Source organism: Entelurus aequoreus, linkage group LG05, assembly GCF_033978785.1.
Source record: "Entelurus aequoreus isolate RoL-2023_Sb linkage group LG05, RoL_Eaeq_v1.1, whole genome shotgun sequence".
NCBI lineage: Eukaryota > Metazoa > Chordata > Actinopteri > Syngnathiformes > Syngnathidae > Entelurus > Entelurus aequoreus.
The window spans coordinates 58,108,548-58,125,417 of record NC_084735.1 but is presented as its reverse complement, the minus strand read 5'-3'; positions in this window follow the sequence as shown (position 1 = coordinate 58,125,417).

Sequence of the window (16,870 nt, the reverse complement as noted above, 5' to 3'; positions counted from 1 at the left end):
GTAGTTTTTAGCGCCTCCATATGGAGTATACTATCAGATATAAACTTGAATTGTACGCTACTTTTAATTAGATACGGCAACAGCGGAGCATACAAGTGCATGTACAAGCCAGTCTGCCCCACACACAACAAGAGGAGAAAAAATTCAGGAATTTATTGACTACAATGGAGGACTCACGCAAAGTTATTTGGGGAAAACTTTACCATATATGGAGATATCCGCTTATGTCACAAATTGGGAAAAACAACTTGTTTTGGAGAAAGTATGAAGGATGCCAAGATTACTTTATGAATATCTCCAAAAAGCCTCCATGGTTTGATTTCAAATTTTCGGGACTTGTGCAGATCCCAAATACACAAAAACATGTACCAATAAGTAAGAAAAGTAGGTTTTGCATAATTGGACCCCTTTAAGTCAACAAGAGATAGTCAGAAGCACTTGTTTTGTGCTGTTACGGGAATTGTATTTAATAGTCCTTAATCTTTCCGTAGCCATCTTTAATTCAAGGTCGAAGATGACGGTTTATTCCTTCCCTCCAGGAATTTGTGATGTGACGATCGCGCCAATTCCCGCAAATTCAACCAATCCTTGCAAATTATATGCAGCTTTGCAACTTTGTCCAATGCCCGCAACTTCCTTATGTGACAGGATGTAAATGTAGTCACTAGTTGAATATAGTGATTGTAAGTAGCAGAGTAAGCTCTTGAGTTGTATTACTTTGTCATTTTATATTTGCAATCTTACATTTTTTTATTGTTAATGGCAACCGTAAAGCACAGTAATTTGTATTATATGGAGCTAATGTTATTGTAAAGCCAGCATTAGTAAGAGCCATTGTAGTACTGGAGGGCTCCTGCAGGGGGTGTGTTGTGCTGGGAGCTATACTAGAATACACCTGACTTCCGTCATTACAGACGTGAGCAGAACAAAGTTGTGTCCTCGTATCAAACATCTCCCTTCTCAGGGACAAGTGTCTTTATGTAAATAGTTTTACCCCTGAGTGTATCTTTATAGTGCTTAAACATGTTTGAAAGGGCATATTTTTATGATATGTGTCTTTTCAGTCGACGAGGCCTTATACATGATCAAGCTAATGCTAAAGCTAAGTGCGCTGCCGATGTCAAAGCTGATGCTAACTGCGTCAATAGTGTTAAATATATAGAAAGGTACTGTGCGTAGTTAATGATTAATCTGTGTATTTTTCTGCTGAAATGTGTATTTACTACAGTTTCTGGAACTAGTTCAGTGTAGTCTGTTTAATAATAAGGAAGGATAAGTGACTTTTGTTACTAAAGCAGTATAGGCCTACGGTATCGGGTGCATTTCTGTATTTACTTGTTGAGACATCTTCCAATACTGTTACACTAAGGTTAAAATATATTAATGCAAAGAACAGGAAAACCTACTCGATTGTTACTTGAATGTATATTCGTATAATAATACTGGGTTTGCATTTATTTGAATATTTGTTGCAATACTGTGTACTTGTACATGTTTGGTATTTGACTTCCTCCTGGCAGTCATTACAGACGTGCGCAGAATGAAGTTGTGTCCTCGTATCTGTATAACTTAAACATTTCCTTTCTCAGGGCGATTACACTTGCATATTTTGACTAATCAGCGTCATTATAACCAATCAAGTTTGCTTCAGAACGGGGTTCAAACACGCACGTCAACTGCCTAATCAACACTTACGTTTGTTTCTTGTGTACACGGAGCAGGAACAACAACGTTTACCGATACATCAACTTTATTGATGAAACAACACAATTGTCATCCTCCTGTGTAGCTCAGACCTACTTCCTGTTCCTGTCTACAGTGCTCGTCTTTATAGTACATAAACATTTACTTCCTCATTTACATGTATTTATATATTTATTTAACTTTTATTTATCTAGTGATGTGTATTTCTGGTCTTGTCATCCTTGTCCGGACAGAAGGGTGACACGGCAATGCGGCTGGATCAAAAGAGACTTCGGAGACGCTGTACTGAACCAAAAGTTGCTTTATTACAAGCGAGCGTCATTATACATGACTGCAGTTCCTGGAGGAGGTCAGGTCAGAAAAATGAGGCACTCCTAACTTGGAGAAGCCAAACCATCAGTTTTTATATTTATTTTTCCTGTCTCTGTGTGTGTGCTAAGTCAGGACAGCGCATCCTGACCACAAAAGGAGAAGTTTGTGTTTATGTGTCTGAAAAACAACTGCTTTAAGTCATAACTTAAATGTTGGCTTTGGGCTGAACATGTAGTCTCTTCTCAAGGATAGGGCTATCACTTTTGCCTTCCAAAGTCCCAATTTGGGCCTCTTTCCTACGAGAAGTGATCCAATCCACCTGCGAATACCAAACTAAGGGGCCTTATCTTTTCTGAAATACCACTATTTAATTACACTTGGTGGTTTGCTTTCTCCAAGATGAATATAAACATCCACCATATGCAAAACATAATATGAGTTAATTAATTCACTTTACTAGCTTTTGTAGCCGAGGAGCTAATTAAATAAATGTTAACTAATGAGATTAAATTCAGCACCTCCGAGACCCGGTTCTTGCCTGGAAAAGGGTGGCTTGCCATTCCCGGGTTGGGAAGGAGATCTTGCGCTAAGTGGAGAAGTTTAAGTACCTCAGGGTCTTGTTCACGAGTGAGGGAAGAGTGGATCATGAGATCAACAGGTTGATCGGTGTGGAGTCTGCAGTGACTCGGACACTGTATCGATCTGTTGTGGTGAAGAAGTAGCTGAGAGGAAGGCAAAGCTCTCAATTTACCAGTCAATCTACACTACCGTTCAAAAGTTTGGGGTCACATTGAAATGGCCTTATTTTTTAAGGAAAAGCACTGTACTTTTCAATGAAGATAACTTTACTTAACTTTAAAGAAATACACTCTATACATTGCTAATGAGGTAAATGACTATTCTAGCTGCAAATGTCTGGTTTTTGGTGCAATATCTACATAGGTGTATAGAGGCCCATTTCCAGCAACTATCACTCCAGTGTTCTAATGGTACAATGTGTTTGCTCATTGGCTCAGAAGGCTAATTGATGATTAGAAAACCCTTGTGCAATCATGTTCACACATCTAAAAACAGTTTAGCTCGTTACAGAAGCTACAAAACTGACCTTCCTTTGAGCAGATTGAGTTTCTGGAGCATCACATTTGTGGGGTCAATTAAACGCTCAAAATGGCCAGAAAAAGAGAACTTTCATCTGAAACTCGACAGTCTATTCTTGTTCTTAGAAATGAAGGCTATTCCACAAAATTGTTTGGGTGACCCCAAACTTTTGAACGGTAGTGTATGTTCCCATCCTCACCTATGGTCATGAGTTTTGGGTTATAACCGAAAGGACAAGATCACAGGTACAAGCGGCCGTAATTATCGTCCTCTGTTTCCCTTAGAGATAGGGTGAGAAGCTCTGTCATTTGGTAGGAGCTCGGAGAAAAGCTGCTGCTCCTCCACCTCCCCTCAGATGCCTCCCTGGGGAGGTTACGGGGAAGACCCAAGACACGTTGCACAGACTATGTCTCCCAGCTGGCATGGGATTGCTTTGGGATCCCCCGGGACAAGCTGGACGAAGTGGCTGGGGAGAAGGAAGTCTGGGCTTCCCTGCTTAGGCTGATGCCCCCGCAACCCGACCTCGGATAAGCAGAAGAAGGTGGATGGATGTGTTTTTCTAGAGTAAGACAATTAAGAACAGTGTAAAACACACATGGAGAATGTCTGCAACTTGTAGACGACAGAGCAGAAAATAAGGAAGCCTTTGGTGGTGTTCCTTTTACAGTACAGTGAGCTATGAGTTTGTGCTTTTACTGCCATCTAGTGTCTACTTTTAAGACAGTGTGGTATAAAATAAGTAAAACAATACAGTATTTGTTTTACATTTTTTGTTGAATTCCTGTATTTTTTTTAGGTTAAAGTTACAGTGAACACTTAAACCATACTTGCCAACCTTGAGACCTCCGATACCGGGAGGTGGGGGGTGGGGGTGGGGGGCGTGGTTGGGGGCGTGGTTAAGAGGGGAATATATTTAAGCTAGAATTCACCAACTCAAGTATTTCATACATATATATATATATATATATATATATATATATATATATATATAAATATATATATATTTAAATATATATATATATTTAAATATATATATATATATATATATATATATATATATATATATATATATATATATATATATATATATATATATATATATATATATATATATGTATGAAATACTTGACTTTCAGTGATTTCTAGCTATATATATATATTTGTTTTATTATACATATAAATAAAAGAAATACTTGAATTTCAGTGTTGTGGAGGCTATCCAGAAGATGGCAGTATTGTCCTGTTTAAGAGTGTCACAACATTGCTGTTTACGGCAGACGAACTGCTTTACGGTAGACTAAACGTGACTGCTGTTGTTGTGTGTTGTTACCGCGCTGGGAGGACGTTAATGAAACTGCCTAACAATAAACCCACATAAGAAACCAAGAATTCGCCCTCGATCATTCTACAGTTATGACGTCATTGGGCAGGCAAGCTGTTTATATTGTGGGAAAGCGGACGTGAGAACCGGCTGTCCCCACTCAGGTCCGCATTGAGCTGGAGGGGGCGTGGCCTCCAGCTCCGGCTGAATACCGGGAGTTTGTCGGGAGAACATTTCTGCCGGGAGGTTATCGGGAGAGGCGCTGAATACCGGGAGTCTCCCGGTAAAAACGGGAGGGTTGGCAAGTATGACTTAAACACTGATAATTGAATACAAGCTGATTCCATGTTGTTGAAATAAGTTTTAAAACATTGAAACTTCTGCTGCAAACTTCCCAAACAAGGTGCTGTAAATTCAGGCATTTGAGGTCACAACAATCACAGAAAAGCCTGTAAAATCCTGGAGAAAGGGATTATAATATTATAGCTGTCAAAATGTACTTTTCGTCTTCGGCAAGAACCCCCAGGGAGTCTTGGCAGTGATCCGTGTGCTGAGAGCTGAGGGAGCAGCGAGCTCCAGCTGGGCTAAGCAGCCCCCCTGATCCCCTGTGAAGTGGGGAGAGGTTTTGAAGAAGTTGAGTGGGAGTCTGAAGAAGAAAATAGTTCCGAGTCACTTTGGACCAGACCACCTCTATCCTCTCAGTCTGTAGTGATGTTTCTTTTCAGCGGGGCAATTTGTGTTGGCTGATCCCCAGGATTGTAAGTGTCCAATGTCATGTCCAAACAGAAAAAACAAAAACACATGTCTTTTGCCTCATAATCCACTATGGGGCAAAATAAAGTTGCGAGTGCCAGCCCTTTGATGAATAAGGTGACAAACGATATGCTGTAATACTCCAAAATGGTACTGTAAAAATGACATTGATAAGAATTTTCCATTTACATTAATTCAGTGTAAAAGCACTTTGCATTTTAGATTAAAATTCTGGCGAATGCCACGTTTATCAGGATTCTTATTCCTTGTACTTTGCACTTTAAGTTTGAACAGTTTCTTAAACTGGACCATATTATTACTTTTTTTTCACTTCTTTGGTTAATACATTCCATAATGTTATTCCACATACTGATATGCTAAATGTTTTAAAAGTTGTACGAGTATAACAAGGTTTTAAGTTAGATTTTTCCTTAAGGTTATATTTATCCTCTTTTGTTGAGAAGAATTGTTGTACACTCTTGGGTAGCAGATTTTAGTTGGGTTCGTACATAATTTTAGCTCTTTGCAAATTTACTAAATCATTTTATTTCAATTAGGACTTCAGTGTTCTCTATATCCAACATGATATATTATTCTAACTAATCTCTTTTGGTGATAGAAGTGTACTTTTGCCACCTCATGGCAGGTCCAACACACATAGACAGACAACATTCATACTCACATAGAGAAGGAACCCACGCAGTCACAGGGAGAACATGCAAACTCCACACAAGACCCAGAGCCTGGGTATCGAACCCAGGATCTTCTTATTGTGAGGCACCAGCACCTAACTCCTGTTCCACCGTGCTACCTCTAATTTAATATGTATGTTTTAAATATATGCATAATAAAGTGCTCTAAATGGAAAACTATGTAACCAAGGTTCTGATAAGAAATAGCAGAAAGAAAGGCGGCAGGTAGGAACTCCATCCATCCATTTTTCTACCGCTCAATAGACATTTTTTTTAAAGCCAAGTGTCTTATCTCGTTCAGACATGGCCACCGTCAAGAGATCACTTTTTTCCACCAGTCACACAGTTCTGGCCTTCACAGTAATCATTTTGCAATTGCATTACTATTGCGATAATCTGTCACTTCACTTCTGTACGTTTCCTTGTTTGGTGTTTGTTGCCTGTCGGCGCTCTTAATTTGTTCCGTTTCCTGCATGTCTCCCTGAGCGCTCGTTTCCCTCACCTGTCCCTGATTGGCAGCCCGGCACACCTGGTTGCAGTTGCCAATCAGGCTGCTATTTATGCCTGCCTCGCCTGTTCCTCAGTGCTCGAGGATTGTGATTATGTTGAGAACCTTTACATGTATGACTGCTTCCTCCTATTTTGAGAGTAATAAAGACTCTTACCTGCACATTGATCTCCTGTTTCCTGCATCTCGGGGTCACAACTACTGCAGCCATGCGAGTTCCCGACAACTATCTTAAATATCAGCTATAGAATCAAACGATTGCCACTCCCACTACATTTTATTAATAATAGCCCTTATATTACAGAATGCACCAGCACATTTAAGCCATGAGGGAAGTGGTGGTATAATAATTGGCTTTGAGTTGCAGAAGTGATCAAAACCTCCATTGTTAGTTTTATGGAACAGATGGAAGAGTGAGGGGTCTCTTAGTTTTCATTCCTTCCTCTAAAATTTGAATCAGAAAGGTTTTTGGGAGTAGTATGTAACCCAAGCACGTAATCAAATGGTCATACATATGCACCAAAGGAGCCAAAAGTAAAGATTTGTTAAGGTGTGAAAGGAATCATTAGCATATGATAAGTCAGCAGAGGGCGATCAACCATCTGTAGTGGTTAATGGAGAGAGCCTTGATATCGTAGAAAAATTCAAATATCTTGGAGTGGTCTTTGACACAAATTTATCATTCAAAGCGCATGTTAAATAAATCACAAATATCGTTAAATACAATCTGTCAAATATCAATCGTATAAAAAAACCATTCCTCACTTCCAAGACAGCTAAAGCAGGGGTCAGGAACCTTTTTGGCTGAGAGAGCCATGAAAGCCAAATATTTTAAAATGTATTTCCGTAAGAGCCGTATAATATTTTTTAACACTGAATACAACTAAATGCGTGCATTTTTAAGTAAGACCAACATTTTTAGAGTATAATAAGTCTCTTTTTCTTTTTAATAACATTGTTATTCTGAAGCTAACCAATAATAGATAAAATACTTCTTACCATTAATGCGACTTCTTGAACAGGTGCGGTAGAAAACGGATGGATGGATTAAAATGCATTAGAATGTTTTATATTTTGAACGTTATTTTTAACACTGTGATTACCAGCAGAATTATTCATTACTTATCGTGTTAAGCGATGTCAGCTAAGATTAATCTGAGAGCCAGATGCAGTCATCAAAAGAGCCACATCTGACTCGAGAGCCATAGGTTCCCTACCCCTGAGCTAAAGTCTATATGCACGCCAATATATTCTCACATATAAATCATTGTTTCACAATTTGGACACACACAACAGAAACTGAGAAACTGTACTAAAACCCATCAAGTCTCTCTTCAAAAGGGCAGTTAAAATCCTTGACAGGAAACCAATGCACTTCCACAATTGTATTATTCTAAAAAAAACGTAACATTCTTGATCTGGATAGCTAGCAGATCTTTATGGATACTTGTCTCATCTACAAAGTTTTAAATGCACTTGCACCCCTACCATTAGATTAATTAATTCAGAGGACAAACAGTGAAGGACGGAGAACTAGGGCGTTGTCCAGAGGTGATTGCAATACAGCAAGACGTCGAACAAAATTTGGTCAAATGGTCACCTCTGTAAGAGGAATGCAATCCTGCAATAAATTGCCCACACACATTAGAGACTGTGATAACTATCCACTTTTCAAAAAAAACTTAAAACACTGGCTAAAAATAAATCAGACATGCACCCATTAAACCATAAAAACTATTTCCAGACTCCATCCCGTTCCAGTGGGCTTCTGATCCAGCGTATTTGAAGCTGTGAGTGAATTGTCTGTCATGGTCTATTGTCTTGCAATTGTATATTGCAACTGCTTGTCTTGTCTGTTTTATGAGGTCTTATTTATTTGGTTACTATTTCTGTCATTGTGGTTTTAAAGTCTTATGTGTCTCACTGTGTTATTTTGGAAACCTGCCTTGGGACTACGGCTGAAAATTAGCATTTACGTATACTAAGTCCGGCACATTTACACTGTTTATTCAAGTGTAGATTAATGTGCACTGTCCCAATTAAATAAATGAAATACAAAATATGAATGAAATGAAACAATATCTATATGATGAGCTTACCTTCGATATTATTATAATTGTACTATTATGGTCCGTGTGTGATTTAACACAGACAGTATTAGATGTGTGGAGCTTAGATTTGATGTCAGTCCTTTGTTGAGAAAATCAATACTGACTGACTGTAAAACATGGTGTGGAAAAACACAAAGTGGTTGCAAGGCTACTGGAGAGCAAGTGGGTCTCCAGTGAGATCGATACAGCACATATAAAGTCAACGGAGACCCACCTGCTACTTGTGTTTTAAATGAGTAGAAGATGGCAGCATTTCCTTTTTGGGCGAACAGTTTATTTACTGTAATCTAACTACTACATTTGTTTAGAACCTTGCAAAAATTAATGCTTCATTCACTTGAATATTGAGTGAGGTCCTGCTTAATAAGTTGACTTTAATATTGACCAAACAACAAATTATGAAACAGACCTTTGCAAACAATACAACCAAAGGCATCCTTCATGTGTGTTATTTGGTGTTGTCAAACAGCAGCATGGCGCCTCTTGTGTTGCTGGCATGTGATGACAGGTCATTTATGACTGTGGTGACTTCATTCAGTTCTTGAGTAGCCAAGATCACCTCTTCTATTTTATCATGAACACACTGAAGACTTGCAGAGTGCATATTTTTGTGACCACAGCGAAGGGTTAGAAAAAAATGAAAACAAATTTTGAATACAATATTCACCAGTTATATTCAGAGGTTTTTTCTAAGAGAGGTGTTATCCATCCATTTTCTACCGCGTGTCTCTTTCTGAGTCGCGGGGGGTGCTGGAGCCTATCTCAGCTGCCAAAACAGATAGACAGACAACATTCACACTCACATTCACACACCACGGCCAATTTAGTGTTGCCAATCAACCTATCCCCAGGTGCATGTCTTTGGAGGTGGGAGGAAGTAGCCGGAGGGAACCCACACAGTCACAGGGAGAACATGCAAACTCCACCCAGAAAGACCCTGAGCCCAGGATCAAACCCAGGACCGTAACACAATTAAAGACATATTGAGAGGCAGTAACTAAAGTGTTCACATCAGTTTCTTTCCATTTGTTCCATGCTGCAACTCATGGAAGATCTGGTCTGCTCTGAGAGAAGTTTTTTGTATTTTGCTTCCAATGCTTAGATCCTAGCAAGAGAGGAAGCCAATCATGTAAGATATACAATGTAAACACATCTACAGCTGAACAGAATACTTTGTAGGTCAAAACAAAAATCAAGACTTAGAGAGCAGAGTACTGAAGTAAATGAGGCATGCACGGCCAAAGGTCGGGAGGGATAAACAAACCGAGAAAATGGCTTCCTTATTATCGAGTGGTGTTGATTTGGAAGCAAATGTCGACTTTTAATATTTTATGTGATGGAGTGTTGACTCCTTGAAAGCCCACTTGCGTCGTTGTGGATTCAAGGCATCCGGAAATAAAAAATATCTTGCTGCCAGGGCTTTTGCTGCGTGGGAAATTAAGGTCCAAGCCAAGAAAACCGAACAAGAGGTGAATGAGGAAAAGGCTGAGGACTACCAAAAAACTTTGTTAGTAAAAGACACTGTTAACTTTTTGCCAGACCCTCTCTTTGTTTCTGACGGTTGGGTAGGAGAAAAGTATGGCATGAAGCTCTGGCCGCCTACTATGTACTTTGATGTAGGCACGTACCTTGGTGTTACACACATGTACTTTGATATACTGTAGGCATGTACCTTGGAGTTACACACATGTACTTTGATATAGGCATGTCGTCGTCGGTGATTACTTGAAACGAGTATGATTGTCTTCCTGTTGGTGGGATTGCCTTCAGGAGAACACCTGTGCGTGGAATCTTTTAAAGTGGGGAGACTGGTGCACAGACAGCCACCACACTGTCCTTGGCAAAGAGAAGGCCAGGGTGCAATGGCATGGAGACCAAGACAATTGGGGGCCCATCTTTGCTTCAGCCTTCTTCCGCCTTTGTGACCGTTGTGGAGCTTCTATGCAACGACCGGTAGGAGGCCACGGGAAAGACCTAGGAAATGTTAGGAAGACTATCTCTCCCGGCTGGCCTGGGAACGCCTCGGGATCCCCCGGCAGGAGCTGGACGAAGTGGCTGAGGAGAGGGAAGTCTGGGCTTCCCTGCTTAGGCTGCTGCCCCCGTGACCCGACCTCGCATAAGCGGAAGTAGATGGATGGATGGATCTTTTGGAAACGGGTACTGTTTGAATGGTGGATCACAAACATCTTCCTAAGTCAAAATAACACTCATGAATGTCACACATAGTTTGTGTCCATCTTGTGAGGTGACATGTACTATTAGAAACTCCCAAAACTGTGCAAATTGTCTTTGGCATATTAAAAAATATACACGACATGGAATAAACAATAATTCAGAAATATATCTACTACTATTCACGCTAAAGAGTAAAAACAAACCAGGAACTGACAAAAAAGTATGGAGTCGCTTGGCTTTGTTTATCCCTCACGAACTTTGACCTCGATAAATTGGACATGCGTAGAAGCCAGCTTTGAACTGTATTCAGGATTCACATACTTTTAGAAGAACTGCAAACCTCAGATACATTTTAATTTCTTGTTTCTTTTTGCTTTTTATTATTACTATTATTATTATTATTATTATTATTATTATTGTTTTTGTTATTCATTCTTGAATGGCTTTTTTGTTGTTTTTTGCAATTTTTTTTTTTTTGTCTACATATTCGAAATAAACCTGATAGAAAGAAAGAAAGAATTGTAAACATGTCATCTTCTCAGTAAAAATATATGCAAGTAAATATAAATGTACTTCAACCCCAAATAAACATACAAATATGTGCTACTTGCATCTCCACCGTAGCCATTGCTCCCACTGACGGCCACGAGCACAGCAGTGTATTAGCATACTGCTACTTAGCACTCGACCTCACACTTAACTTCGCTTGAAATGTGCCCAAAATGCGCCTAACATGTTCTAAATACATACACCGGGAGCAACACAAGAACCAACAAGTCAACATACCTAGGAAAGGGGAAATTTGAACGAAGATGGCCGGACATGATGTTGCAATGATGGCAGCTTCATCCAGAATGATGCAAAGCAGCCAAAAGCTCCCCCTCCAGTCTTGTAGACATAACTAATCAACCTATGAGCAATCGTTCTAGCATATATGCCTGATTAAATAGTTACAGGTATGTTTCGGACAATTGTAATACAATTTACATATTTTGAAATATTTATAATCATTTTAAAAATTTAATGCAACTCTCGTCAATTGCTAATTGTGAATGGAACTGAGCCATTAAAAGTTTGCCTATTTTCTCTTTTTGCACATTAAGTATTTTAACACTTTTTAAACACATTATTTTTCAATAAAATCAATCCACCACACATATATATCATCAAATGAGAATCTGGATTAAAATAGGTTATTGCCTATTTCTAAATACTATTTCTCATCTTCCTGGTCTTGTTGGACGGGACCTGTTATGTACGGCGCGAGAAGGAGATGACACAACGGCAGGGATCAGTTCAATAGGTTTATTGAAACTTATGATGATGATGAGTTGGGGTGTGTATGCCATTATACGTGAAGGGTGCAAGTCGATGTGTAGAATTAACAATGTAAATGTTACCAGAGTTTGTTGTATGTGCGTGTTGGATGAATCCTTCGTCAGAACAGAGGGGCAATGCGAGAACAAAGTCCGTGGGCAAGCGAGAGGTCGGGGGCTGGAGAGAGGCGACGAGGTCCGTGTCCAAGCAGGGGTCGAGGATCGAGGGAGGCAGTCCAGAATCCAGTGGGAAGTCGAGGCACACAGCTCAATCATGGGAAACAGAGGACATAAGACACGGGCACAGGGAAAGCACAGAGAGACCAAGTACGCGGAGGGAAACCAGAGACGGGATGCTTACTACGGAGAGTGAACTACGTTCCGGTACTGTGTCTTCGGGTCCGCTGGTCTTTATGCCGTCTGCCCTCATCAGATCCAGGTGCACAGATTGCAGATTGCTTGCAGTCGTGCGGCGCGGGAAGAGCGAGCAGGGACGTGTCCCGGCGCGCTTCTAGCGGAGCTGCCGGCTGCGCTTGCAGCAGATGACATGAAGGGTTGCGCATGCGCCGTGACAGGACCAGATTGATTAATAGCACTTCAAAGTCTGTACGACAACACCAGATCAGCAAGCCAAGTTTATTAGTGTGAGGAGAGATCGGTGTATTTCTCTGCTTAAAACGATTTATTGGGTTAATTTTGTAGTAATGGTGGAATCTGGAGCTTCACTGTAGGACAGAGGAGCAGAAAAAAAAGCTAAACAGGAGAGTGGTAGCTCTTTGTGATCATGTTCAACTGCTTGCTGAGAAGTGTGACAGGATGTAAATTTAGGCACGAGTAGAATATAGTGATTGTAAATAGCATGTATGGCTATGTCATTTTATATTTGCAATCTTAAAAATGTTTATTGTTAATGGCAGCAGTCAATCATAGTAATTTGTATTATATGAAGCTAATGTTACTGTAATGCCAGCATTAATAATAGCCATTGTAGTATTGGAGGGCTCCAGCAGGGGGAGTGTTGCTCTGGGAGCTACACTAGGGGACACCTGACTTCCTCCTTGCAGTCATTACAGACGTGAGCAGAGCAAAGTTGTGTCCGTGTATCTGTAGACTCTAACATCTCCCTTCTCGGGGCGATTACATTTTGGAAGCACCGCTGGGATGAGAGAGGTGAGGCTGGCATCCCCAAACCAAGGAAGGCACCGCAGATCTACAAAACCCAAAACCAGTGAAGTTGGCACGTTGTGTAATTCGTAAATAAAAACAGAATACAATGATTTGCAAATCCTTTTCAACTTATATTCAATTGAATAGACTGCAAAGACAAGATATTTAATGTTCAAACTGAGAAACTTTTTTTTTTTGCAAATGATTATGAACTTAGAATTTAATGGCAGAAACACATTACAAAAAAAGTTGGCACATGGGCATTTTTACCACTGTGTTACATGGCCTTTCCTTTTAACAACACTCAGTAAATGTGTGGGACAAATTTTGAAGCTTTTCAGGTATTCTTGCTTGATGTACAGTTTAAGTTGTTCAACAGTCCGGGGTCTCCGTTGTGGTATTTTAGGCTTCATATTGCGCCACACATTTTCAATGGGAGACAGGTCTGGATTACAGGCAGGCCAGTCTAGTACCCGCACTCTTTTACTGTGGCTTGGCATTGTCTTGCTGAAATAAGCAGGGGCGTCCATGATAACGTTGCTTGGATGGCAACATATGTTGCTCAGAAATCTGTATGTACCTTTCAGCATTAATGGTGCCTTCACAGATGTGTGAGTTACCCATACCTTGGGCACTAATACATCCCCATACCATCACAGATGCTGGCTTTTGATTTTTGCGCCTATAACAATCCGGAGGGTTTATTTTCCTCTTTGTTCCAGAGGACACAATGTCCACAGTTTCCAAAAACAATTTGAAATGTTTTAACTTGCACTTACAGATGTAACGACCAACTGTCGTTACTGATGTGTTTCTGAGCCCATGTGGTGATATCCTTTACACACTTATGTCGCTTTTTTATGCAGATTTCTCACACATTTGTTCACAAAGTGGTGACCCTCGCCCCATCCTTGTTTGTGAATGACTGAGCATTTCATGGAAGCTGCTTTTATACCCAATCATGGCACCCACATGTTCCTAATTAGCCTGTTCACCTGTGAGATGTTCCAAATAAGTGTTTAATGAGCATTCCTCAATTTTCTCAGTCTTTTTTGCCACTTGTGCCAGATTTTTTGAAACATGTTGCAGGCATCACATTTCAAATGAGCTAATATTTGCAAAAAAATAACGTTTTCCAGTTCGAACGTTAAGTATCATGTCTTTTCAGTCTATTCAAATCAATATAGGTTGAAAAGGATTTGCAAATCATTGTATTGTGTATTTATTTACGATTTACACAACGTGCCAACTTCACTTATTTTGGGTTTTGTATTTCGTCATAGGCTATTTAAGGCTGTCATGTCAATATAACCCCATGCAATAGAGCATTTAAAAGAACAGTGATATTATTTTAAATAAGTGGATGTTTTTTATCCTTTTGCCTTCATTTTTTTGTTGTGTTTGTTGAATATTTGTTGTTTTTGCTTGGTTATGAAAGATATCGATCTGTCACGTGACTTCAAACTTGACATCTCATTGGCTGGTTCCGAGACAGGATCGATTGCTTCCGTCTTAATTTACCGCAAGTGAGTCTTCCATTCTGAAGCAGCAAATGTTTCAACACAAAATTTTTAGACACTGAATTTTTTTACACTGCATTTTTATAGAATACATTTTAAAACACGGAATTTATTTTTAATAACATTGTCAGCATAATTTTATGTAAATATTTCAGTTCACAAAATTCAATGACAAAAAACAGCTTTCGTAATAAAGACACAAATTAACCTCCATAAAGCCACTCCAACCTTTGAGAACTCCTCATGTTGTATTTTTTCATAAACACTCAGTCAGCCAACAAGAACATATCTTTATTTTAGACAGCAGCTCTGGAGATCATGCAGTAATTCATATTCATAAGCAGCGAGGTGAAGCATGATAGTGTGAGTGCCTACCAGTGATGTTACAAAATTCTACACGGGTATTATGCAAATATGCTCTAAGCTGCGTATACATTATTGAGATCAATTTGCTCTGCTAAATGATAGATGTTGTCTTAATAGAGATTGCATGATGTAACAAGACTAAATATTATTTTCCAGCTGAATAAAATGCAAGTAATATTACACTTAATTGTTCGTTATGTATGCACATATTAACACATTAGTTCACAAACAACAGTTTTTCTGGAAAATTAATGACATCACATCTTGTCAGGTACAGAAAAACATCCTAATCTGAGTTTCATTATATGTAAAAATCATCTTTTGAGTACCTTAAAAAAAACTAGATTGATTGGAGGTTGGATTTTGGTTTTAATGGCTTTATGTCAAGGATTTTTCATAGCTTTTTAGTGGCGATTGGGATAGCTAACAAGCACAAGATTACCTTGGTAGCTCCAGTCAAAGCCTCAAACAGAGATGATAAAGAGATTATAAAACCTTTTTCACCAAAATCTTTTCAGTAAAATAATTATTGGTAATCTGTGTGGTTTTCATTTTGAAGGCCTACTGAAACCCACTACTACCGACCACGCAGTCTGATAGTTTATATATCAATGATGAAATCTTAACATTGCAACACATGCCAAAACGGCCGGGTTAACTTATAAAGTGCAATTTTAAATTTCCCGGGAAACTTCCGCTTGAAAACGTCTATGTATGATGACGTTTGCGCGTGACGTCAATGGTTGAACCGGAAGTATTGGGACACATTGTATTCCAATACAAACAGCTCTGTTTTCATCGCAAAATTCCACAGTATTCTGGACATCTGTGTTGGTGAATCTTTTGCAATTTGTTTAATGAACAATGAAGACTGCAAAGAAGAAAGCTGTAGGTGGGATCGGTGTATTAGCAGCTGGCTGCAGCAACACAACCAGGAGGACTTTAAGTTGGATAGCAGACGCGCTATCCGATGCTAGCCGCCGACCGCATCGATAATCGGGTGAAGTCCTTCGTCGCGCCGCCGATCGCTGGAACGCAGGTAAGCACGGGTGTTGATGAGCAGATGAGGGCTGGCGTAGGTGGAGCGCTAATGTTTTTATCATAGCTCTGACGAGGTCCCGTAGCTAAGTTAGCTTCAATGGCGTCGTTAGCAACAGCATTGCTAGGCTTCGACAGGCGGCACAGCATTAACCGTGTAGTTACAGGTCCAATGTTTGGTTCGGCGTCTCCTGATAGTAGTATTGTTGATCTTCTGTCTATGCTTCCAGTCAGGGGCTTATTTCTTTTGTTTCTATCTGCATTTAAGCAAGATGCTATCAGGTTAGCTCCATAGCAAAAGTGCTTCACCGATGTATTGTCGTGGAGATAAAAGTCACTGTGAATGTCCATTTCACGTTCTCGACTCTCATTTTCAAGAGGATATAGTATCTGAGGTGGTTTAAAATACAAATCCGTGATCCACAATAGAAAAAGGAGAAAGTGTGGAATCCAATGAACCCTTGTACCTAAGTTACGGTCAGAGCCAAAAAAAATACGTCCTGCACTGCACTCTAGTCCTTCACTCTCACGTTCCTTATCCACAAATCTTTCATCCTCGCTCAAATTAATAGGGTAATCGTCGCTTTCTCGGTCCGAATCGCTCTCGTTGCTGGTTTAAACAATGGGGAAATGGGAGGAGCCCCTCAACCTGCGACGTCACGCTACTTCCGGTACAGGCAAGACTTTTTTTATCAGCGACCAAAAGTTGTGAACTTTATCGTCGATGTTCTCTACTGAATCCTTTCAGCAAAAATATGGCAATATCGCGAAATGATCACGTATGACACA